At 45.2% G+C, this 24,694-nt stretch overlaps 1 protein-coding gene across 4 annotated transcripts in view; it reads right to left on the bottom strand.

Moving 5' to 3' along the window:
• Window positions 1–24,694, bottom strand: part of ZNF831 (zinc finger protein 831) — a 118,626-nt gene that overhangs the window by 91,080 nt on the left and 2,852 nt on the right. The window contains exons 2-3 of one of the 4 annotated variants that reach the window (XM_033186929.1): window positions 23,202–23,399; window positions 20,608–20,700 (exon numbers count right to left, since the gene is read on the bottom strand). The exons of 1 other annotated variant lie outside the window; for it this stretch is intronic. The gene's annotated coding sequence lies outside the window, so the exon portion shown is untranslated. Of the gene's footprint in view, window positions 1–12,140; window positions 17,541–20,607; window positions 20,701–23,201; window positions 23,400–24,694 lie in introns of those variants that run through there. 2 more of the 4 variants (XM_033186930.1, XM_033186931.1) reach the window with 2 other exon arrangements.

Raw genomic sequence — 24,694 nt, 5'->3', positions numbered from 1 at the left:
CCAAATCATGCCCCCGTCTCTGGTCAATCTCTTCCTCCACCTCCAGCCTCTGGAAACCCCAGATCTGTTTTCCATCCCTATAGGTTTGTCTTTTCCAGAATGTCCTATAAATGCAACCACATATTATGTGGCTTTTTTGGTCTAGCTTCTTTCATTCAGGACAATACCTTTGAGAGACATCCAAGCTGTTGTGTGCTCCAATCATTCATTCCTTTTCCTTGCCAAGTCCCATTTTACGGTGTGGGTGTGCCACAGTGTGTTAATCCACTCCCTCTTTCTGTGGGAGGCAATAACAAGGCATTCCTAGCTCTTCCAGACAGGGAAATGTCAGTGAAGGCCTGGCAGAAAGCCAGCACTACTATCCTTCCCAGGAGGTAACAGGGCCTTCCCAACGGGTACCAACAGAGGCTAAGTGGGGAACCTCGACTTCCACTCACCTCTTCCCCAGCCAGAGCAGTAGCAAAGGAAGCCAGCTAACACAGAAGGGTCACTAAACCCAGACTCGCATCCCATAATGCCCAAAACATCCAAGTCTCAACTAAAAACCACTTGTCATATCATGAATCAAGAAGACCTCAAACCAAATGAAAAAAGACAATGCACAGACGCCAACACCAAGGTGCAAAATATGCTGGGATTCCCTGACAGCTGTGAAGCAGCCATCATGAAAATGTTTCCATGAACACTTACAAACATGCTTGAAACAAAGGAAACATAGAAAGCCCCAGCAAAGACATAGAAGATAAAAGAAGAACCACGTGCAAATAATAGAAATGAAAAATACTATAACCAAAAATTTCAAAACTCAGTGGATGGGCTCTGAGTTTTTGCAAAATGGACAGAACAGAAAAAAAAAAAGAATCAGTGAACTTAAAGACAGGACAATAGAAATTACCCAATCTGAGCAACAGAGAGAAAACAGTATGAAAATTTCAAAAATGAACAGCCTCAGGAACCCATGGCAATAACAAAAGGTCTAATATTCATATCATCGGAGTTGGGGAAGGAGAAGAGAAAGAAGACGGGGCTTAAAAAGTGCTCAAATAAAATAATGTTCATGAGCTTCAATTTGGCAGAAGGCAAAAAGCTACAGGTTCAGGAAGCTGACAGAATCACCTACCCCTCCACCACCAGAATAAACCCAAAGAAATCCACACCAAAGCACGTCATAGTCAAACTCCTGAACTCTACAGATAGAAAATGTTGAAAGAAGCAAGTGAGAAACAATGCCTTAGCTGCGGAGAAAACAATGCTAACGAAAGCAGGGTTCTCATCAGAAACTTGGAGGCAAGCAGAAAAGGGTACCATATTTTTCAAGAGCTGATGGGAAGGAAGTATCAGCCCAAAATTTTATATCCAGTGAAAGTATGAAAATATCCTCCTGGAATGAAGAGGAAATCAAGATATTCTCAAATAAATGAAAACAAATAGAATCTGTCACCAGCAGTCCCACCCTCAAAGAATGGAAGTTCTCTGAACAGAAAGGAAGTAACACAAAGAGAAACTTGGAACATCAGGAAGGAAAAAGAACAATGGAAAGAGTAAAAAAAGTGGGTAAAAACATTTCCTTTTGAGTTTTTGTTTTTTGTTTTGGAATTTTTTGTTTGTTTTGTTTTTTGTTTTTCCATTTTTGAGATGCTCTTGCTTTGTCACCGAGGCTGGAGTGCACATACATTGATCAGTGGTACGTATATGGATCACTGCAGCCTCAACTTCCTGGGCTCAAGCAATCCTCCTGACTTGGCCTCCCAAAGTCCTGGGATTACAGGCGTGAGCCACCACTCCTGGGCAAGTTTTCTTAATCATGTTTGGTGGTTGAAACAAAAATATAACACTGTCTGATATGGTTCTAAATGTATGTAAAGGAAATATTTAAGATAATTCTAAATGTGAGTTCATACATGGAGGTGAGATTTCTACTCTCCACTCCAACTGGTAAAGTAATGACACCAGCAAACTATGATAAATTCCATATATATATATAGTAATACCTAGAGCAACCATTATATGGGGGTATCTAAGAGAACCAGCCTGAACCGCAGGGTGCAAAAGTGCTCCCTGTGCAGCCTATAGCCGTGGATCAGGGATAATCCATCTGCAGCCTTCCAGACAGGGAAACTAAAGCCGTGTAAAGCCAGCTAGCCTCCTGTGGCCAAGAGTCCACACACAGTGGCCATTTCTTCTGCAAGCCCCACTTCCTCTATGCACGCCACAAGCTCCAAAGCCTTCTATCCCGCTGGTGCCCAGGCTCCCAGATGCACGCCCGCATCTCTGCTTGTGCATGGTCTGCTCTCCAGCAGCACCCCAGAAGGTTGTCAGCTGTTGGCTTAGCAACTCCACACAATCTCAAGTCTAGCTGAATCAGTCAACTTCTCTGCTATCTGGTGGATAAAATCACAGCTTCTCCGAGGAGACCTGAATGTCTTCCAAGTGTGTTGTTCCTTGAGTACTCTCTTCAATCTTAGGGCACCCTATAGAGTTTCCTTGTACCTAATAGTCACTCTTCCATTGTACCTAATCATTCCTATGCTAAGTTTCCCCTGCATGACCCACTGGGTGGTTTCTGTCTTCTGACTGGGCACAGAATTCTACAGAATTGTCTCTGGGAATGGTCCGAAGAGATCCCTAGTGATGGGATTTAGGGATTGGTGGTGGTTTGCTTTTGGATGTGAGCACAGTGCTGAGCTCCTTGCCAATGAGAAATGTGACTCTTGTAACCCGTGAGGTACAAAAGCATCACAATTAATAAAGCCATCACCTGTTGTCGATTGTGGCAAAATGCCAATTTAGAGCATGTGCCTTGGAAGCTCAAGTGGCTTTTGCTCCTGCCGTATGGCAGGAATGATGACCATAAGGGATGTGGTACGAAATGGATTTCTTTTGGTGTCCTTGAGCACTTACAGAGAGCAAATGACAAGCTCTGGTCCATTAATTTCCACTTTGAGTCATGGTCTGAGAATCATACAGCTTCCATGATAGTCCTAAAAGAATCTCTCATTTTTGTAGCCACAGGGCTGACGTTGCTGAAAATCAAACAAAAAATTTAATGGTGCAAGTTACTGAATTAAAATGGCAGTTGAATTCACAGTCATGCCAAGCTTCTCATGTGAAAATTTGGACACTAATCAGGAAAAAATGGGATCCTAAAACTCAAGATGAGGACATCTTGTTCGACCTAGAGAAACTGACAACATTGACGTCCAGGTCATTCTGAGCCTCCTGTGGCAGCAGATTCCCCCTCACTGTCCACAGAGGCCAGACTTCCTGAGCTAGAAAACCTTATGATGCCTTCACATAGGGTAGATGCCTTGAAAGGGGATACTGATCCTTCTCAGAATCCACCACAACCAGTCCCTGCTCCCTCTATCTAGACTTAACTAGATTTAACTAGAGTCAAATCTCAGCATGACCCAAGGATAGGTGCTCACTATGACCCAAGGGGAAATGGCTCACACACCAGAAGAGCTCAACGCCCTGGCTAATATGTCGGCAGAAACATAGGGAACTTGTGTGTGCAAATGAATTCCGTGGGTTTATACCAAGGAGGACAGAAAACACCACCAGCCATTGGACCAAATTCATTGACAGGAGAGCACTTACCAGAGAATCTCAATTTAATGTATTAGTTGTGCAGCTGGACATGACTTTAAAGCTTCCTAGGTTGGTTGACCGAAACCTGGACATGATGGTGACCCGCATTTAGTGAGGCTGGAATGCTAGAGCTTCCCTGGCATGACACAGAGGAGGGGATCTAAAGACTATGGTAAATACGCCTGCTGGGCCAGGTGTATCACAGGCAACCTTCAACTCTCCCAATGGCATGCCTCAAGAGGACCCAGAAGGCCCCTCTTCAGGAGGGCACTGAGAAATGCATTAATGAGGGGAGCACCCGCATCCCCAAAAAGATTTGCGGTTGCTCTTTTTCCAGGCCAGGAAGAGCTGTAGGGGACACCACTATTGAGACAGGCTCCCACATTTCACTGTGGTTGTTAGGGGGTCCCAGAATAGCAGAGAACCAAGTGGCACCACTTCATTGCCAAAGACAAGGAGAGTGTGCCAACCACAAGAGCAATAGGGAATGGCAGGAATTCGAATTCTTTGGCTGGCAGAGATCTTAGCAGTAGCTAACTGATCACATTGTCCCTCAGAGGGAAAGACTAGTCAGTCTACTAAGATATCACCTGATATCATAGGAAATCATAGGAAAAGTTCTAAGTGTGGTGGCAAATAACCTGACTCAGTCATCGAATGGAGACTCACTGCCCTTTACCCAGTTTTCAGAACTAAGGCAGTTTGCAGACCTACAGGCCCTTGATTGAAGGGAAATCCAGGTCCCCTTGAAAAGGACACTCTACTATTGCCAAAAGGACACATTGTAAATCTTTATTTATGCCTTCTCAAAGGGACCTATTGCCACATACTGGAACAACTGCAATTTGGGAGAAAAGCAAATACTCAAACTTTTCAGGAGTTAGTAGATATTCCAAGAGGTAAAGAACCCAGAGCAGCTGAGGTCAAGGAAGATGTGGAATGGGTGGTGGAAGAAGAAAGTCACAGATATGAACTACAACTTCTTGATCAATTATATAAACGAGGACTGGAGGGGCTTCGTGTATGGTCTCTACATGTGTTATATGAATGAGTTTTATTTTATCTTTACTAATCATTCTCTACTTCTTTCTCCTACTTCATATTTTAAATTTTTATACATGAGTTATTGGAAGTTAACTTTACAATGTAGGCTTTAGGGAACAGAATATTCAGTGATATCTTTACTGAATTTGAAGAGCAATTGATACAGCCTGTGCTGAGTACAATGACTGCATCTGCTCATTTCAAACAAGTGAGAACCTCTTCACTTGCTAGAAGCATGGATGTATCTTGTTAGGTGGAAATATAGAGCCATTCTGTTGTAAGAAAGTTCAAATGCATGTAAAGGGTACACGTGGGGCTGCATAGGCAAAGGGATAGACTCTGCCAGGTAGAAATGTATTGCCTCTCAGCTCCAAAAATGCCATTCAATACATGCCGTATGATGAAGGATGCAAACTTTTAAAGCTTTTCTCCTTTAAAGTAGACACAGTGCTAAGTTTTTCCAACAGAGGATGTTGGAGAGTCATTGCAGGAGGAAGAGGCTTCCTGCGGTTTCCAGGAGGGGCCCAGGAGAGGGCCAGTGGTGTGGGTATGAGGACATGCCATGGAGCTCCCCCTCCCAGCCACAGGCCCCAGGACTCACTCGCTCTGCAACCTTGCAACCTCAGCCCAGCAGCAATCTGTCTGCAGCCCCCACAACATAAAAACCAAAGTTCTTGCACAGCCTGCCTGTGGCTGGGGGGTTCACATGGATCTGCTCCTTCTGCAACGACACAGCCAGCACACTGTCCTTCTGGGAGCTCTGGAGACTTCTGTCCTACTAGTGCCACACTCCCAAAACACCCCCACGTCTCTGGATGCAGATTGCCTGCCACCTCCCACCTGTACTCCAGAAAGTTGCCCATTGTTTGCCCAGCAACTCCAGATAAGCTTCAGTCTCACTAAGCCAGCCAACTCCTCTGCTATCCAGTGGCCAAATCACATCTCCTCCAAGGAAGTCTGACTCCTTCCATGTGTGCCCTTGCTGGGAGAACTGGAAGCTATCTCTCTCAGTTGAGAAGCTGAATCTCAATCCTACGGTGCCACATGGAGTTCCCTTATGTCTTATAGTCCCTCTTCATTATAGTTACTAATTCTTAGCATCAGCTTCTCTCATTTAGCCCATTGTATGGCTCCTACTTCCTGATTGGACCCAGACTGTTACATCAAGATAGACCACATTCCAGGCCATAAAATCAACCTCAACAAATTTAAAGAATTAAAATCATACAAAGCATGTTCTCTGACCACAGCGGAATCAAACTATGAATCAACGACAGAAAGATAACACGACAGCTTCATATACTTGAAAACGAAATGGCACACAGTTCTAAATAATCCGTGGGTCAAAGAAGAAGCCCCAAGGGTAATCAAAAAATACACTGATGTGTGAACACAAAAATATATCTCAAAATTTGTGGCACACAACTAAAGCAGTGCCGGGAGGGAAATTTATAGCACTAAATGTTTACATTAGAAAAGAGGAGTATTTCCCACAATGTGATTATTTCACACTGCATGCCGGTATCAAAACATTTCATGTACCCCACAAATATATACACCTACTATGTACCCACAAAAATATTTTAAAATAAACTGCTATTAACTGTTTAAAAAGAAAAAGAAAAGAGAGAGGGTTTCGAATCAAGACTCTAGACGTCCACTTCACTGTAGTAAAAGGAAAGCATAATAAATTCAGAGCAAGTGGAAGAAAGGAGATAATAAAGGTAGGGGAAGAAACTGGTCAAATCAAAACAGAAAAATAATAGAGAAAATCAAGAAAAAGCTTTTTCTTAGACAAGATTAATAAAATTAGTCTTTTCTTTTTTTTTTAGACAGTCTCACTCTATTGCCCAGGATGGAGTGAAGTGGCATGATCTTGGCTCACTACAACCTCTGCCTCCTTGGTTCAAGGGATTCTCCTGCCTCAGCCTCCCATGTAGCTGGGATTACAATTGTCTGCCACTACACCCAGCTAATTTTTGTACTTTTAGTGGAGATAAGGTTTCACCATGTTGGCCAGGCTGGTCTCAAACTCCTGACCTCAAGTGATCCTCCTGCCTCAGCCTTGCAACATGCTGGAATTACAGGTGCGCACCACCACACTGGGCTAATTTTTGTATTTTTAGTAGAGACAGGATTTCACCACATCGGCCAGGCTGGTTTCGAACTCCTGGCTTCAAGTGACCCACCCATCTTGGCCTCCCAAAGTGCTGGGATCATAGGTGTGAGCCACTGTGCCCAGCCAGAAATTGGTCTTCAGAATCTCTACAAAAACTGACACAGGACAAATGAGAGAAGACACAAACTATCAATGTCAGGAAGGAAAAGGGGCTATCACTGCAGACCCTGCAGACATTGAAAGGACCTCAAGGGAATACTGTAAATAACTCAGCTCACATAAATGTGATGACTTAGATGAAGTGGACCAATTCCTCAAAAAGCACAAACTACCATGATCCACCTAATGTGAAACAATCATTTGAATCACATGAGAATCACACTATAACTATTTATTAGATTGAATTTGCAATTTTGAAGCTCCCTACTAAGAAGTCTCCAGGCCCTAATATGGAGAATTATAACTTTAAAAGAAGGATTAACACAAATTCTACATAACTTTATCCAGAAAACAGAAAAGGAAATAACACTTCCCAGTTAATTTTAAGCACCTAAGTATTACCCCGCGACCAAACTAGACAAAGACAGCATGAAAAGACAACTACAGACGAATATCCCTCATGAACACAGATTCAAAACCTCTCCCAAAATATCAGCACATAGAATTCTGTAATAAGAAAAAAATTATACACCTTGAACAAGGATTCCAGGAATGCATTCAGTGTAATCCACCATATTAACAGGGTAAAAAGAAAAATCACATAATTATATCAATAGATGTAGAAAATACTTTTGGCAAAATTCAATACCCATTCATAATAAAATCTCGCTGGAAAATAGAAATAGAGGGAAACCTCTTAATGTGATTAAAAACATCTACAAAACACCAAAGTTTACATTATACTTAATGGTGAAAAACTGAATGTTTTCTCCCTAAGATCAGGAAAAAGAAAGATGTCCACTCTCATCACTCTCATTCAGAAGATGAAAGTTCTAGCCATACAATAAAGCAAGGAAGAAATACAAAATACATACAGGGAAAGGAAAGACTTGCAAGCAGGAAAAGGAAAAATAAAACTATCCCTATTTGCAGATGAGATTATTGTCTACATACAAATTTTCAAAGAATCTACAAAAAAATAAAATAAAATAAAATAAAACCTTCCTCGCACTAATAAGTGAGTGAAGCAAGGAACAGAGGCTACAAGATCAACATGCAAAAGTCAAGTACGTTTCTATACACTAGCTGTGAATGATTGAAAACAAAAATTAAATGAAAAACGAAATATGCATTTGTAAATCTAATAAAACACGTACAACACTTATACACTGAAAACTACAAAACACTGATGAACTAACTCAAAGAAAATCTAAATAATAAAGAGGCCTATTGTGTTCATGCATTGGAAGATGCAATAGGCTTAATGCAATTCCTATCAAAATCCTAGTAAGATACTTTTGTGGGCATAGACAAGATTATTCTAAAATTTATATAGAAAGGCAAAAGAACTGGAATAACTCAAACAAGTTTGAAGAAAGATAATAAAGTGTAAAGAATCAGTCTACCTAACTTGAAAACTTATTATATAGCCAAAGTAATCAAGACTGTATTGTCAGAATAGATACACACATAAGTCGAACTGAATAATAATAAAAACAAAAAACAGAAATCAATCTGCACAAATATGCCCAACTAATTTTTTTTTTTTTTTTTTTTTTTTTTTTTTTGAGATGGAGTCTTGCTCTGTCACCCAGGCTGGAGTGCAGTGGCACAATCTCGGCTCAGTGCAACATCTGCCTCCTGGGTTCAAGCAATTCTCCTGCCTCAGCCAACTGATTTTTGACAAAGGTTGAAAGCAATTCTGTAGACAGAGTGTAGCTGTTTCAACAAATGATGCTGAAACAATTGACTTTCATAAGCTAAAGAAAAAAGAAAAAAGAAAAACCTTGACCTAAACCTCACATCTTACTTATATAGAAATTAACTCAAAATAGTTAAAACAGTTTTAAATGTGAAATATAAAACTGTAAAAGCTTTAGGGGAAAAAAAGCATAGGAGAAAATCTTTAGGATCTCTAAAGTGGGAAACAGTTCCCAGACTTGAAACAGAAAGTATTAGCCATAAAAGGAAAATATAATAAAATGGACCTCATCAAAGTTATTTTTTTTGCTCTGTGCAAACCCCTGCTTATAAGAGAATAAAAAGGTAGCTACGGATCTGGAGAAAGTATTCACAAACAACATATCTGACAAGGACTTATATTTAGAATCTATAGAGGACTATGAAAATTTAACAGTTAAAAAAAATCCAACAACAATCCAATTAGAAAGTGAGCAAACACATGAAGAAAGTTATCACCAAAAAAAGGTATACAGACAGCAGATAAGCACATGAAAAGGTGTTCAACATCTTTAGCCACCTGGGAAATATAAATTAAAGCCACAATAAAATATCACTTCACACCTGTCAGAATGGCTAGAATAAAAAATAGTGAAACAGCAAATGCTGGGGAGGATCTGGAAACACTGCCCATGTTGCCAGGATCCATTTCAGTGTGGATGTGAAGTGGCACAGCCATTCTGGAAAAAAAGGTGGCCGTTTCTTAACAAATCAAACACGGAACTATTATTCAACCCAGTAACTGCACTCTTGGGCATTTATTCCAAACAAATGAAAACTTATGTTCACACAAAAGCTTGTACATGAATGTTTCTAAAGCTTTATTTGTAATAGTCAAAAATTGGCATCAGCCCAGATGCCCTTCAACAGATGAATATTTAAACCAACTGTGGTATGTCCATATCACAGAACACTACTGAGCAATGAAAAGGAGGATGCTGTTGACACATGAAACATTTGGATGAATCTCTAGAGAATTACACTAAATGAAAAAAGTCAGTCCCTAAAGGTTACACACCACATTGAATGATTCCATTCATATCACATTCTTGAAATAACAAACTATAAAAAACTGGAGGACAGACTAGTGATTGCTTGGGGTTAAGGGGTGGGGTGGGTACAGAGAAAGGGAGAGAGCAGAAGGGAGTTAGGGTGGCCACAAGGAGTCCTTGCAGTGATGGAAATGTTCTGTATCTTGACTATATCACTGTCAATATTCTGATTGTGATTTGCAAGATGTTGCTGTTGGAGGAAACTGAGTAAAAAGTACATGTGATCTCTCTGTATTTTTTTCTTACAACTGCAGGTGAATCTGCAATGATCTCAAAACAAAGAGGCTAATTTATAAAAATAATAAATACACAAATAGAATCAAAGCAGGAACAACCTTCCCAGTGTGTGAGTCAATGTTATTTACCGCAGCCTTCATAGGGTATCTAGAACCGACCCTAGCCATGAGCACCACAGCCTATCCTTGGAGAAACACTGACTCCGCACAGACCATTTTCCTTTCATTTTCTTTATATCAACTCACTTTTCCTTATGTACCCTTATATATTCAAAGGAAAATTGACATCGCTACCATTTACCATATCTGGAAAAGCTCCAACATTGCTATGAATACAAGGTGATCATAAAGAAACTACAAGGGGCTGGGCGCAGTAGCTCATGCCTGTAACCTCAGCACTTTGGGAGGCCAAGGCAGGTAGATCACCTGAGGTCAAGAGTTAGAGACCAGCCTGACCAACATGGCGAAATCCCGTCTCTACTAAAAATACAAAAAAATTAGCCAGATGTGGTGGTGAGCACCTGTAACCCCAGCTACTCAGGAGGCTGAGGCAGAAGAATCGCTTTAACCCAGAAGGTAGAGGTTGCAGTGAGCCAAGATCATGCCACTGCACTCCAACCTGGGTGACAGAGTGAGACTACAGCTCCAAAAAAAGAAAAAAAAAAAAGGAACTACAAGGAAAGCAATGAAAATCTGCAAAGATCTCTCACTTGGTGACAAGCCAGTGCTGAGAACAAGCTTCCCACCTATGCCCCAAAGTCGCTCTGCAGAAATCCCTGAGTGTGACCTTCCAGCATAACTCAGTCTTCCCTGTCGTGCCACACCCAGACAGGCAGCACGGTGGGTAAAGTTCCCAGACCTTGGAGATGAGACCTGTCTTTGAACCTTTGCTCTGCTACCTACAAACCCTATAACCTGGAATAATTCATTTAAACTCTCCACGCTGTGTTTTCCTTATCTGAAAAGTGGGGCTCATGTTCATTTGTTCGAAGGATTGGATAAAACTATAAATGTGATTTGTCCAGACATGGTAGACTCTCCCTGTGCCTGTTCCTGCCCCACCCCTCTAACCAAACAGCCTACCCTACCTCCCTTTAACAGTCTTGGTTCTCTGCGTACATGGTGTTCATGGTCTCTACCAGGAGGAAAGTCTCTCTTGCTGGTAACTCCATGACCCCTGATGGTGAGCCCATTTTCCCTAGGCAGGCGCTTTTGGGTAATCCTGCTCACATGGCACTCCTCCTTCATGACCACCCCTCCCCAGCTTCCCAGCAGAAGCACAGCTAAGGAGGCAAATCTCACAGGACCCAACATTGCTACAGAACCTAAGCATTCTCTCTGATTAATATTAGCCTGTGGTCCTAAATACTTGCTCTTAGCTGGGGCAATAAAGCGAGGGTGGTTGAAAGGCATATTATTTTAAACTGGCCCTGACGTTGATTCTGTTTTTCCCAGTCAGCTAATGTTATCGTTTTTCTAAGTTGCATCCTGTCCTTCGTTGCATTTTGGTAGATAACATCTCTGGTTTCATTCTTACAGAAAGATTTGCTACGGGAAAGGAGAAACACGTTACCTCTCAGAGCATGGCTTCCATGGCTGATCTGAGATAGCCTCCAGTTCTTTGCTATTTTGGCCACTGGGAAGTCAGATATGTGTATAAATACATGGTCTATTGGCCCTTGTAAATCTCATTGAAAAATGCTACCCTTGGGTGGCTGATCAGTAGAATTGCTATAAATAGTAGCTCTATCAAATATCTTGATATTTCAATTATATCATATATAAATAAAAACTTGGGCTAATAAAACATATATATGTATATATATACACACACATACTTGAGCTAATATGTTTCTAACCAATTCATACTTTCAGTTTAATTAGGTCCATCATTGGGGAAAAAAACAGTTTATAAAGCAATAAATTTTCTTCTAAATGTTTTTCTGTTTAGTAGAACGTGGATTGTGGACCTGGTTTTTGACAGCCATTATGAATTGTAGCAAATATTTTGACAAAAGCAACAGCGGTATTAAGCACACAAGAGAATTACTTGAACTGGGTCACACAGTTTTACGTAGCATTTTCCCTTTAACTGCGTGCTTGAAGATAAATATATCATTAAGAACACAGAGTAAAAGAGTTTGTTTTTTTTTTAACTGACGTTTTATATATGGTTATGTCATGGAGCATGTTACATACCTTTGTAAACAGTGGAGTGTTTTCAGCCAATGATGCTCTGATTCAAACACAGTGATCTGGTTGCCCAGAAAAGACAGCCACAAGTCCAGAAAGGACCATGGGGCTGGCCCTGCAGAGGAGAGATGAGTTCCAGAGGACCTGCTCACACTCTCTGTAGGGAGCTCGCTACTCTTTGCTGAGAGGGCATTTTAGTGTCCTCTCCCAGTTCGTACTCTGCAGGCAGCATCTCAGAGAACAGAGAGATGCTCCCTGAGCCTTAGAAACGAAAATAAAAGAGGGCAGCCTCCTGTGGCTTGGCCTTTATGTCAAGTCCACGTTTAACTGAGAAAAGCACCATTTCAAGCAACCTGGAAGAGACTCAAGCAGAGATAAAACTTGGTATGGCCCAGAAATAGGAAGTAAATTATTTCCTATACATTACTTAACGTCACAATAGCAACCCTTAGAAAACAGGAAGAGATAAAAGCAGAGAGAGAGAAAAAAAAAAAGCCACAGCTCAGCTCTTTAGTAATTGTTACTATTGGCCTAACAACCTATAAACAGAGCCTGCTGCCCAGAAATGTAGGTGTGCAAAAAACCATTGCATTAGAGATGAGGTTGTTCTCTGCAGGGAAGTAAGAATTAGAGCCTGGGTGGTCGTTTTCCTGGAGATGTGGATGGAACAAGTGTTTGCAGAGCCTCCACATGTAACCCCAGAGGTTCCCAAGGGCCCAGAATGAGCATTTCCACTGCAATTGACAAAGCAATGGTGATATTTTGTTCAACATGGATTTGTTTGAATTAGTTTTTATTTTTAAGACATGGCACTGATCACTGTATTCAACATAGTACTAGAAATCCTAGCCAGAGCAATCAGGCAAGAGAAAGAAATAAAAGGCATCCAATGAACTAAGCATGTGGCAATAGTCACCAAAGAAAAAGAAAAATAATTCCAAAGAATTGTTAACTTGCTTTCTCAGGCCCTTTTTTCTGAAGGAAACAAACAAACAAAAAGATGTCTCTCTCACTTGCCAAGAGCAAGCCTCATTTGGAAAACTGAAGTCTGCATTGACTGTTCTTTCAAACAAAACTACCTCATGCAGCTAGAAAAAAAAAAAGCAGGAAAACCAGGAGGAGACATGAGATATCCTGTGTGTCCGAGGGAGACTCACGGGTAGAAAGGATAACTCTCTCATCGGCCATGCCCCTCTGGCCCTGCATCATCAGACACACATGCCTGTGCAGAAGCTGCAGTCAGGAGGAGCAGGGACACCCCTCGCCTTTGCAGTTCAGTCCCTGGGCCCTTCTCCAGACCCCAAATGTGCAGTCACGTGGCAGGAAGCCCCAGGGAGAGGGGCTGGAGCAGCACTCCGAGTGGAGCCATCTGGCACACTCAGGGCTAAGTGTCTGGCTGGGTCTCAGCAGGAAACTGGGGCTTGGGGAGTTGACGCAGCCTCACAAGCAAGCTGGGGATGAAGGAGCACCTCTGGGGCCTCAGAGGAGTGCGATCAAGAGTGGCCATACGACAAGCCCCCTGGGCTCCTGCACGGCCCCTCACCACATCCTTCCTCCCTCCATCATCATAACCCTCTTCTGGGGATCGAACTCATGGCCCCAAGAGTATGTGTCAAATAAATGAAGGGGAATAGATGAATACTTCTTGCGTCTTGTGTCTCTTGTATATATCAAGGAACACAATTTGTGAAGACCCAAGTCCTCCCAAGGTCAGCCATGATGGGTGGTCCTTTCTCCTCTTCCGGAGGCTCCCCAGGTCTGGGCACCTGGCAGCCTGTCTCTCGTTCCTGTGGATCCGTCCATTCTCTGGTCTGTGGAGTCTGGTGTCGTGAGTGACTGTAGGAATGTTCGTCTCTGCCTGGGCTGTGCCTGGTCTCACAATGGAAGCCAGCATCCAGCACGGGCCCTGGCACTGAGCCAACCCTCAGTCCACACCTGCTGAATGACAGAGAACTGCAACTCCCTCACTTCCCTGAACTTGCTGGAGAGACCACAAACTTACACACCAGGTGGGAGCTGATGCCAAAGGCTCCAAAGCACAGTCTATATTCCAATGCAGGTGCTGTCATGCCTTGTGCTGTGGGGGAGGCAGCAGAACCCAGGGCTCCTCTCTGGGGCTCAGCAATGCCCTGCCTTGGGAAGGCACACACTCCACTTTCCAATGAAGCTGGTTCCCTCTTGGGGTTTGGTTCCCCTAACATCCTCTGCCTGCTCTCTCCATTGTCAGAAGAGGTTGATCATCACAGCCCTATGCTAGGGAACAGGAAGTTGTACCTAAGGAGCCCCCTCAGGAAGGAACACTCCTCAGATGTGTGACATTGTGCTGAGGGCCACTGCTCTCGTCTCCATGCATACAGAAAACTACCTCCCCGTGGAGTGTCATTGGATGAATACCCCGTGCAATTATCTGCTTGCACATCCTCAGGGCCACTTCAGCGATGGTTTTAAGGCATGATGCTTCCACCCAGTTTTTGATTATCCATAGTAATGGGGGTCAAGGATCAGTTGAATAATTGAAATGGAAACTTTATTCCCACTGAGAGTTCCTCTCCTCTCCACGTCCTTCCTCCCTTCCGCAGCATCCAAACAGGAAGAGGGGCGCTGTTGGGCGGTGGAAGGGGGACTGGGTTGCTATTCCTTATCCCAGCCCCACCAGGACTTCGCTAGGGATTTGCTTGGTGTTCAGCAAGCCTGAGCTTCTTGGTGGGGTCTGTGAAGTAAAGGGCTGTACCATGTCATCTTTATTTATTTTCATAACACACTTCTTCAAATTGACTTGCTTTTAGCATTTAATTTGTCCCAAGCTATAATAATTGATGTGGTATTTTTTGTAATATTCATTAAAATAACTCCATAATTATGGCACTTAAAAAAAAGTGATATGAAAAGTCACCACCCACCCTGGCTTAGATCCTAGGACAGAAAGAGACATCAGTTGACAGACTGGTGACACGCACATGAAGTCTGGAGTTCGTTCATAGGAATGTACCCACATGTGTTTCTTAGTCGTGACAAATGCCCCATGAGCACGTAAGATGCTACGGGGGGTTCACTGGCTGAAGGGATGTGGGAATTTCTGTGCTAACTGTGCAGGTTTTCTGTACATCTAAAACGATTCCAAAATAAAAAGTTTATTAAAAAGAAAAAGTCCCTCCTAATGTCAAATAAATGAGGTAAAAAGTTAAAAACCAAACAAAAGTGCCCCCAGGGGGCTGCATGCCAGCCTTTGGGCGTGCAACCTGCAGGTCTGAATGGTCTGATACTTTGAACAACAGGGATGGCCTGGGTTTGGGTTGATTTCTCCAGCCCAAACTCCTCCGGGGAAGGCTAAGTGAGAAAGAGAAAACGGATGATCCACGTCGCCGTCCCCTGCGGCTCAGTGGGCACAGAGTGGGCAGAACTTTGCCAAGACAGTGTCCTCCTGACCCACAAACAAGCTCCCTGCATCCTGCCCTCCCCTCACCTCCGCTGACCTGCGGCCTCGTCCCCTCTCCCTGTGCAGCACAGACTGTTTGGGAAATAAATGCCCCTGGACACTTTCTGGAAATGCTCCCGTCACATGGACGGAGATGGCTCCATCAAGCTGGCTTCCTGCGCACGCCAGGCTGTGACTGTGGCGTCCTGGGGAAAAGGCACACAGCCTCTCAGTGCCCAATGTTCCCCTGGAGTAATTGCCTTCTGCAGCTCCCTGTCGCCGCGGGCCAGTCTCACCACATCACACAGATAATGAAAGCGCCTGAAGAACAGAAACAGAGCCAGAGGAGGGCAGGGAGTGGTATATTCCTACTCAGGAAGATGTGATGTGGCTCTGAGCACTTGGCTACCGACTTTTAATCATAGAGTGTGAAAATGAAATCACTTCCAGCACCTGAAGTGATTTCTTTGGTGTCACCTACTGTTTTTGTAGATTAATTTTTCAGACCAGAAAGAAAAAATGTTTATATTTCAACTACAACAAGAAAAGCTGGTTCCCCCTCCTTGTAGCCCCAAAAGTTTCTTATGTAAGGAGTTTGCTTTCTTATTTGTTTTTTTTAAAGGGAAGAGCTTACTGGCCCAGATGGGGAACAAAATGCCAGGGATGGGACCCTGCCACACCCATCACTCGGGGGGCTGACTAATCAGTGTCTGTTGGATGTATTTACAAAAACAATATGTTTAAAACTTTCAATAAACAGATTTAAACACAGATTTGTATATTAGCCTCTGCCAACTCTTCTCCAAGCCAAGAATCCTTTGTCCTTATGAAACCAAATGATGACTGTTCCTTGAATCCAAGTCCTGGCCTGAGAGACCCTGACCCTTCCCGGGGTTTGGTTTTCTCTTCCTTTTGGTGGCCTCTGACCTCTCACTCTGGCTTTATTTGCCACTGTCTATCCTCTGGGTATGTTCTCACTGTAAGTCCCCTCAAATCCTTTTTGGAAGGAGGCAGGGCTCAAATGATAAACCACCCAATTTGCCTCCCAAGCCAGAGTTCAGAATCGCATCCACAGCAGGAGGAAAGAGCGAGCCTGGCTTCATTTTCCTCTTCCCTTAGCACAGGGATCCACCCCCACACTTTCAGTAGGACTTGTTTTCATTTTAGTTTTTAATTTTGTTTTCTTCTTTCTAACTCATTTGTGGGAGGTAAAAATTAAAACAATTGAACTCATGGAGATAGAGAGTAGGGGAGTGGGGGGAAAAGTGGGGATGGTTAATGGGTACAAAACTATAATTAGAATGAATAAGCTAGAATCTGATAGCACAAAAGGATGACTCCAGTCCACAATAATTTATAGTACATTTAAAAATTAAAAGAGTATAATCAGAATGTTTATAACACAAAGAAATAATAAACGCTTGAGGTGATGGACGCACCATTTACCCTGATGTGGTTATTAAACACTGCGTGCTGTATCCAAATACCCCACGTACCCCGTAAATATATACACCTTCCATGTGCCCATAAAAAGTGAAAATAAAAATAAAATTTTAAAGAATTTTTTTAAAGTTCTTTCTTCTTTAAAAAAAAAAAATTTAGTTGAGCTGTTTATTCTGCCTTTGAAGAATTGTGCCTTTGCAGCAACATCGAGGGACCGGAGGATGTTATTCTCAGTGAAATAAGCCAGGCAGAGAAAGAAAAATGCTATCTGATGTCACTTCGATGTGGAATCTAAAACAGTCAAACTTACAGAAGCAGAGAGTACAGTGGTGATCACCAGGGAGTAGGGAAGGAGAAATGGGGAAGGTGAAGATCAAAGGGTACAAAGTTTCAGTTATGTGAGAGGCTAAGTTCTGGAGGCCTAGTGTACAGTGGAGTGTCTGTATTGCACACTTAACATTTTCTTTCTTTTCTTTTTCTTATGTATTTATTTATTTTTGAGACAGAGTCTCACCCTGTCACCCAGGCTGGAGTGCCGTGGTGCGATCTCGGCTCACAGCAACCTCCACCTCCTGGATTCAAGCAATTCTCCTGCCTCAGCCTCCCGAGTAGCTGGGTTTACAGGCGCCCACCACCACGTCTGGCCATTTTTTCTATTTTAGTACAGACAAGGTTTCACCATGTTGGCCAGGCTGGTCTCGGACTCCTGACCTCAGGTGATCTGCTTGCCTCAGCCTCCCTGGGATTACAGGTGGGAGTCATTTCACCCAGCCCAGGTACTTAAAATTTTCTAAGACAGTAGATCATATGTTACGTTTTCTGGCCACAGATAACAATAAAGGAGGCAAGAGGAAACTTTGGGAGGTGAACACGTCTACGGCCTTAATGGTGCTGATGGTCTCACAGGCGCATATTTATCCCTAAAGTCAAGCAGTGTGTGTTAAATATAGACCACTTTTTACAGAACTCGCTTTTAAGTGCTGGGAATTTCAGTCTTCAGTTGAGCATGAGGGGAGCACACAACTCCTCATATGCCCTTTAGGTGGCCCCTACTTCTTCCTCTCTAGGAGGGGTTTTCTGGCACATGTCTCAAGGCCAGCCTCTGAAGATGAAGTCTTCCCAGAGGAGGAGAATTGTTCCTTTCACTCAGGGTCTCCAACCCATCTCTTACCGTTCCCAAAGCGGGGGAGACTTTTGGAATTTTAGAGCCAACAGTGCTTTGGGGATTATCTAACACAGCCACATCACAGTGCGGTGCCCCCTTTCTCCTTCCTACACGCAGGGTGGACAGTGCAGCCTGGCCCCAGCAGTTCTCCCTGCTGTGCTGGGCAGCAGAAGCCAGCTTTACTTGGACTTCCAAGGCAATCATTCCCAGTAAGATTTGACACCTGAGCTAAAACCAATTTGCTACCCCCTCATTCTAAAGATCACAGAGCAAGAAAAGTTGACCAGCTAAGGAGCAAGATGAGAACAGACCTACGTCTCACCAGAGCCCAGCCAGTCACCCAAAACACCAAATTCCAGCTGCTCCCACTCATATCAGGGTGCTCTAGGCATGTATGTGCAGACACAGACTCAGGTGCACGCAGACAAAAATATTAGTGCCTTCATGTGCCCAGCCTTGCCTGCTTTCCCGCCTGCTAACAAGTGTTCTGGCTTTGTCCAATCTCTTCCTTCCCTTCCTCCTAGCTCTGAGAGGTTTTGCCTTTACTAGACTGTTCTATAGTCTTTTTTATGATGCATAATCAAGATGATTGGGAAACAATGACAAAAGCCAGACAGGCAGATTGTAATGAAAAAAAGCTATGAAAGAGGAAGACATTATCCTTCCAGGTGTCAGGGAAACTGTATTCAACAGTTACTCACTTGTCCAGCAAACACTGACTGAGTCCCCAGCACATCCCAAGTTTCATTCAGGGCTGTAAGACTAGGGGAGAATAAGAGAGTGGCCCCCTTGCCCTCACGGGGCTGACATTTCAGTGTGAGAGACAGGTATAAACAGGAAAATACATACATGAGTGAAGTGATTTTAGAGAACACCGCAATGAAGGAAAAGGAAGAGAGTGGTATGGGTCACAGGGGAGGGGTAGGAGGCTGTCTATGAAGACAGACCTGGGAGATAAGAAAGATTCAGCCCGGGGCACATCTGGCTAAGGGCGAAAGACAGAGGGTGTGGTGAGTGCCAAGGCGCTGAGGTGGGCACTCTTCCCTGTGATGCAGAAACCAGCAGAAGGCTCATGAGTTGTCAGGGTCACCACAAAGTGGGCAGAGCCAGGAGAGAAGCCAGGCAGCATGCCGGGGACAGATGACACAGGGGTTAGGCCACAGGAGAAGTTTTGTTCCAAGTGGCATAGGACTTGTCTCTGAGAGAAAGTCATCAAGAGAAGCAGCAAGGGCAGTGCGGAAGGAGGAACTTCTCACGGAGTCTGAAGAAGAGGGACACTGGAGTTGCTGCAGGATGGCAGGAAAGTGGAAGGAAAAGAGGCACCAATCGCAGGGGATTGGGGTGGAGCCTGCTTCCGTTTCACAGAGTTCGAGCAGAGAGCTTGAGTTCTCATGGTGCTTTGTGCTTGCTGCTGTGAGTCTGGGGCTCGTAAAGCTGCTCTGGGACCGGACCACCTGGGTCCCATCCCAACAGGGTTCTGTGTGCCTTCTATGCGGGTTACTAACACGTGTGAATGAGCATGTGTGTATTCTTGGAGAAGCACTTAGTCTCTGCATGTATATCTTTCCCCAATCCTACATGGGAAAACCAAATCCAGATCTCCCAACCCGCTGCGAGAAGTGATCTCCCCGCTGCCGAACCTCAGCAGCAGGGTCCCTATGACACTTTTAGGTGAATCTTGGCTCTTCTCACATTGTAGCAGATTTAGCTTAGCTCTCTGGACTCTAAGATCTTCAAAAGTGAGAGCTGCACTTTTTTCATGACTAGCTCTTTCTAGCATCCTCTGTGAAGCGTGACTGACCTGCCAGGCTGCAGGAGTCTCCACCACCTCTAGGGTCCCGTGCCACCAAAGTCACTCCTCACCACCTGAACAGGACGGTGCCCTGTGATGACTGGTTTATGCATCAGGCTTTCTCACCAGACCATGAGCTCCTTGAAGGAGTAGATGAAAATTTCTCTTTCTTAGCCCAGCTCCAAGTAGGTACTTGGTAAGCAAGTGTCCAGTGGAATCTCTCAGCTATTCTGGGAGAGCAAAAATTGCTGCGGCTTTTTCAAAGAGTTTGCTACAGTAGGAAGTAGCAGGACAGTGATTCCCTCTCCAAGACCATGCTGGCCAAAGCCCCTCCTGCCCTGTCCTTGACCTCCTGGAGTTCAACTTGATGGGGTCACCAGCCCCCATTCCCATTTGCCCTTCACAGGGTGTGCTGGTGAGCCCCCAGTACCATTGAACATGTCCGTCCAGCCTTGCAGTCAGCTCTTGGCAGTGGGGCACCTAGGCCGCCAGGGCAGCTTCCAGCACGAATAAGCACTTGGCCCTGTGTGCCTCGGCACTCACTCCCTTGGTGAGGCAATCCACCACTCCTTCCAAGCCTTCCGTTCCCAGGGGTAGGCTGTCCCAGGAAGATGCGCCCAGCCCAGGGAGAAGGGACAAACAGAAATCGGGCCCTGACCTTCTCAAAAGTCAGGCAAGGGGTCTGGAGCAGGCTTAAGATCTTGTTGACTCCTTCCTGTTCTCTCCGGGTCCAGTTCCACAGGATTTGGCTCTGTTGGAAAGAACACAGAGCATGTGGGCTGGGGGCCAATGCACGTGTGCTCAGCAGCAAGGGTGGTGGGAAAATCAGGTGGGTGCTGAGCTGAGGAACAGGGACTGTATGAGACACTGCTCAGGTGTGAAAGAGTGAGTTATTGAGTGTGTTGGGCTGAGGATGGTGGCGATGGCAAAGTGGGATTTTGGTCAAGTTGTACAGTCCACAGCTGGCCAAAGTCCAGTTTCCTCCCTTCACCTTCACTCCTCCTGTATACAAAGCCTTCTCCGCCACCACCAGAGGGATCTTTTTTAAACATAAAATTCCACCTACACATCCCCACTCTAGCTAAAACCCTGCAGTAGCCCCATCGCTCTTGGGACAAAGTAATGTCCTCCACCTAGCAGGGCCCATGTAGGCTGGCCTCTGCCCACCTCCTCAGCCACTTCCCAAGCCCCACTTCTTGTTGCCTGCAGCACAGCCACACACTGGCCTTTTGGCTCCTTGGATGCCGGCCCGTGTCAGGGGCCCCAGGGGAGCTGTACTCATGGCCTGAAGTGCTCTTTCCATTCCCAACTGCCTCCTACTCAAGCTTCACTTATGTCCTCAGGGAAGCCTCAGGCGCCTGCTCCCTGACCAGCTCAGATTCAGGGTGCTCATCACAACTACAATTAAAAAATTAAATGTATCATTACTTGCTTAACGTTGCCATCCCCATAAGAGCAGGGACTTTGTACCCTATTCCCCAGCTCAGATCCCACTGCCCTGGCGTGCATGGATGGATGCATGCACCCTCCAGTCAAACCGAAGGCCCCCAGGTTCTCCTTCACGCTTTGCTTATGCTGTTCCTCCCCAGGAATTCCCTTCCTTCTCTTGATCCACAAACCCAAAATCCACCTGTCCACCTACTCACTGCCTCCTCAACAAAGGCCTCTGGAACCCCCTAACCCACTGTGAGTGGAGATCTCCCCGCTCCCGAACCTCAGCAGCAGGGTCCCTGTGACACTTTCAGGTGAATCTCTGCCTGTCTCACATTGTAGTGGATTTAGCTTAGCTCTCTGGACTCCTAAGATCGTCAAAGGTGAGCGCTGTACTTTTTGTTCTCATTGCTAGCTCTTTCTAGCACCTAAACTGGTGCCTGGCAAACAGCAATGAGTAATAACTATTGTGATTGATCAGACAACAGACCAGTGAAACCTGGGGTGTGAGGGAGGTGCTGTCATTACAAATGTTACTTAACAGATGAGGAAAGGAGCTTGATAGCGGTGAAGCAGCTCACCCCAAACCACTCAGCCAGAGGCTGGCGAAGACAACCTGTGGCCGAGGCTATCTGGCCCCACATCAGCATGTTCAACCACTCAACCAAGCCCCACCTTTGGTATACACCTTTCCCTCGCACTGCTAGACAGAGGGCCTGGGCAGCCACCTCCTATGGGTCTCCCGAAGGTTCAGCGTTGCCTCGTGGAGAACATCTCCAAATGGGGCTCAGTCGGCACCAGTATTTGAAGCCAACCCTGCTAACTCTAAGAGTGCAAATCCCCAACAATCTTAGCTAAAAGCACTACAAATCTCCATAAAGGACTTTTCAAAACAGTGCTCTCTTCAGAAAGTCCATGCCCAGGAGCTGGTGTTGAAAGTCATCCCTCATTCACCTGGCAGTGATTCACCTGACCAGCCTGCAGAACTCAGGTGGAATCTTGGCTCCGTATCTCACCAGTTGTGACCAAGTTACTTTACCTTTCTAAGCCTCAAGGTTTTCATCTTCAAGTCAGGGCCACAAGAACCCCAGGCACATGGGAGAATTAAGCACAAGATGCTCAGCACTGGGTAGGGTGTATCATAAACACCCGGTTAACACTCATGGTAGCATCACTGTGGTTAGGATTATTCTCCTCAAAGGTCTGCAGTCCTGCGGCATCTCAGCAGGAGGGTGCCCAGGGAAAGGGCCGCTTCCTTCTGTCCAGAGATGGGTGCTGGAGCCTCAGGAAGGGTTACCCCAGGAGACAGAAGCCATGTGGCTTGCTGGGAATACACAGATCAGGGCGGCAGGTCACAAGCGCCTCAACACACCCCCTCCAGCTTTAGGCATCCACCTCCACACCAGACCCCTCGCATCCTCATCCACGCCAGGAGGGCAAGTGTGTGCATGTGTCCCAGCAGCCCACATGCACCGGGAACATGGGCCTCTCAGGAGACCCAGCCACTATCAGCCTGGTACCCCTGCCCTATCGGAAACCCACGGACGGCTGGAGGCTGTGCTCATGGGTCTCCCATCTGGGCAGGCAGGCCAAGTGTATTTGCATATAATTTGCGTGTGTTGACACAGTCGTTCCCATCTCTGCAAGGAGCACTTCCAAGCTAACCTGTTATTACTGCTCCTCTGAAGCTGGCACTGCCTGCCCGCCCACAGCCAGTGAGTACTACGCAGAAAGACAGGCCGGGAGCTGACTGAGCTCAGGCTCGTCCTGCTGACTTCCCTGGGCCTCTGTTTCTCTCCTGGACAACAAATAACTACACACCTCTGTTGGGCAGACTCAAGGAGAGCTCCTTGGCCAGAAATGTCAGCGTGTGCTGGCGCGGAGTACTGGCCACAGCGTAGTGGGCTGTTTGTTATTCTCAGAAGATCAGAAATTAATCTGGATGGAGAAGTTTGCCTCAATGTTCTTCCCAGATGCTGGTTCTGAGTCTCAGATGGTGGACCCCCTGTGCGATGGTTACTATTCATAGATGATATATAAAAATATAGGATTGCCTAGTTACATTTGAATTTCAAAGACATAATAAATGTTTTAGCATAAGTATATCCTGTGCAGTCTTTGGGACACGCTTATACTAACAAAGTATTCATTGTTCACCTGAAATTCCCATTTTAACTGGGCATCCTGTATTTTATCTGACATCCCTACCTGTGACCCGAGGCCCATTGGTTTCCATTACGACTTATATCCTGTTTTCTCACAGTTTTTACCTAAACTCAAAGGAACACAGTCTCCATTTCCTAAATGTGCAGCTTCCCAATCTAGAATAGAGAGGGCAGAGTTTACATGTGAGGAAAATTGAGACTTGCTGAGAGGAGAGAGGGAGGGGAGGAGAGAGAGAGAACATGTGTTTCCTAATTGAGGTAAAAATCTAAAATCTGTTCCTCTTTGGTTTCTGTGAGGAGCCTGGTGGTTACCATTGTGAACGTGAGGCCACATTTCCTGTGGCAAAGGGTATGTGTGTTTTTATCAACAGAGCCCGTTTCTAGGGCTCCTCTCAGGATGTGAGGCCCATGGCAGGTCACAGAGGAAGAGGCGGGCCACGGCAGGGCGAAGGGGGCTGCCCTGGCGCTGGTGTTGGATGGGGGTCCAGCCATTGAGGCTCCCTGGAGAGCCTTAGCCCTGTGTGGGACGACAGCCCCCCTCAAGCTCTCGACTCAGATTCCCCTGTGCACACCGGCCAGCTGGAACATTCCACAGAGAAAGGCTGTGGAGACTGGGCCTTGCCAGATTCCCTGGGGCCCTCAGGGCAAGTTCCAGCTCCGCCATCCACACAGTGTCAACAGCACAGGGACAAGGCTCAGGCACGAAGCGTGTGTCGGGGGCCCTGTGGAGGGCGTCTGCTCACCACACAGCGGCTCTGCAGCCTCTCTCTCCGACAGGCTAAGCCCAGGCTTTTGGCACTCACTCAGGAGGGAACCATTTTCCTTCACATTTTTTTTGGAGGACGGAGATCTTATTTTATAGTAAGATCAATAGATATATTATGGAGTGTAAGGTTAAAGTTTTATATCTTTAAGATACAATGCAAAAAGTACAATGAACTGTATAAGACTCCATTTCTTCCTCCATAAAATGATATTGGTGAAGGTGCCATCCACACGGGGCCATTACAGAAATTAGACAAAGAGACGTAAGCAAAGCCCTTCTTAGGCACAGCCCCAGGCCACGGTCATATCTTCTTTAATTGGAACTTTGCCATTGAGACTGGGCCCAAGGATTAACATCCCTTCATCTTCTCTGGCTTATCAGAC

Source organism: Trachypithecus francoisi, unplaced genomic scaffold (genome assembly GCF_009764315.1).
Source record: "Trachypithecus francoisi isolate TF-2019V2 unplaced genomic scaffold, Tfra_2.0 Lachesis_group21, whole genome shotgun sequence".
NCBI classification, from domain to species: Eukaryota; Metazoa; Chordata; class Mammalia; order Primates; family Cercopithecidae; genus Trachypithecus; species Trachypithecus francoisi.
Note: the sequence above shows the minus strand (reverse complement) of the source record. Positions and strands in the feature narration are given on the sequence as shown.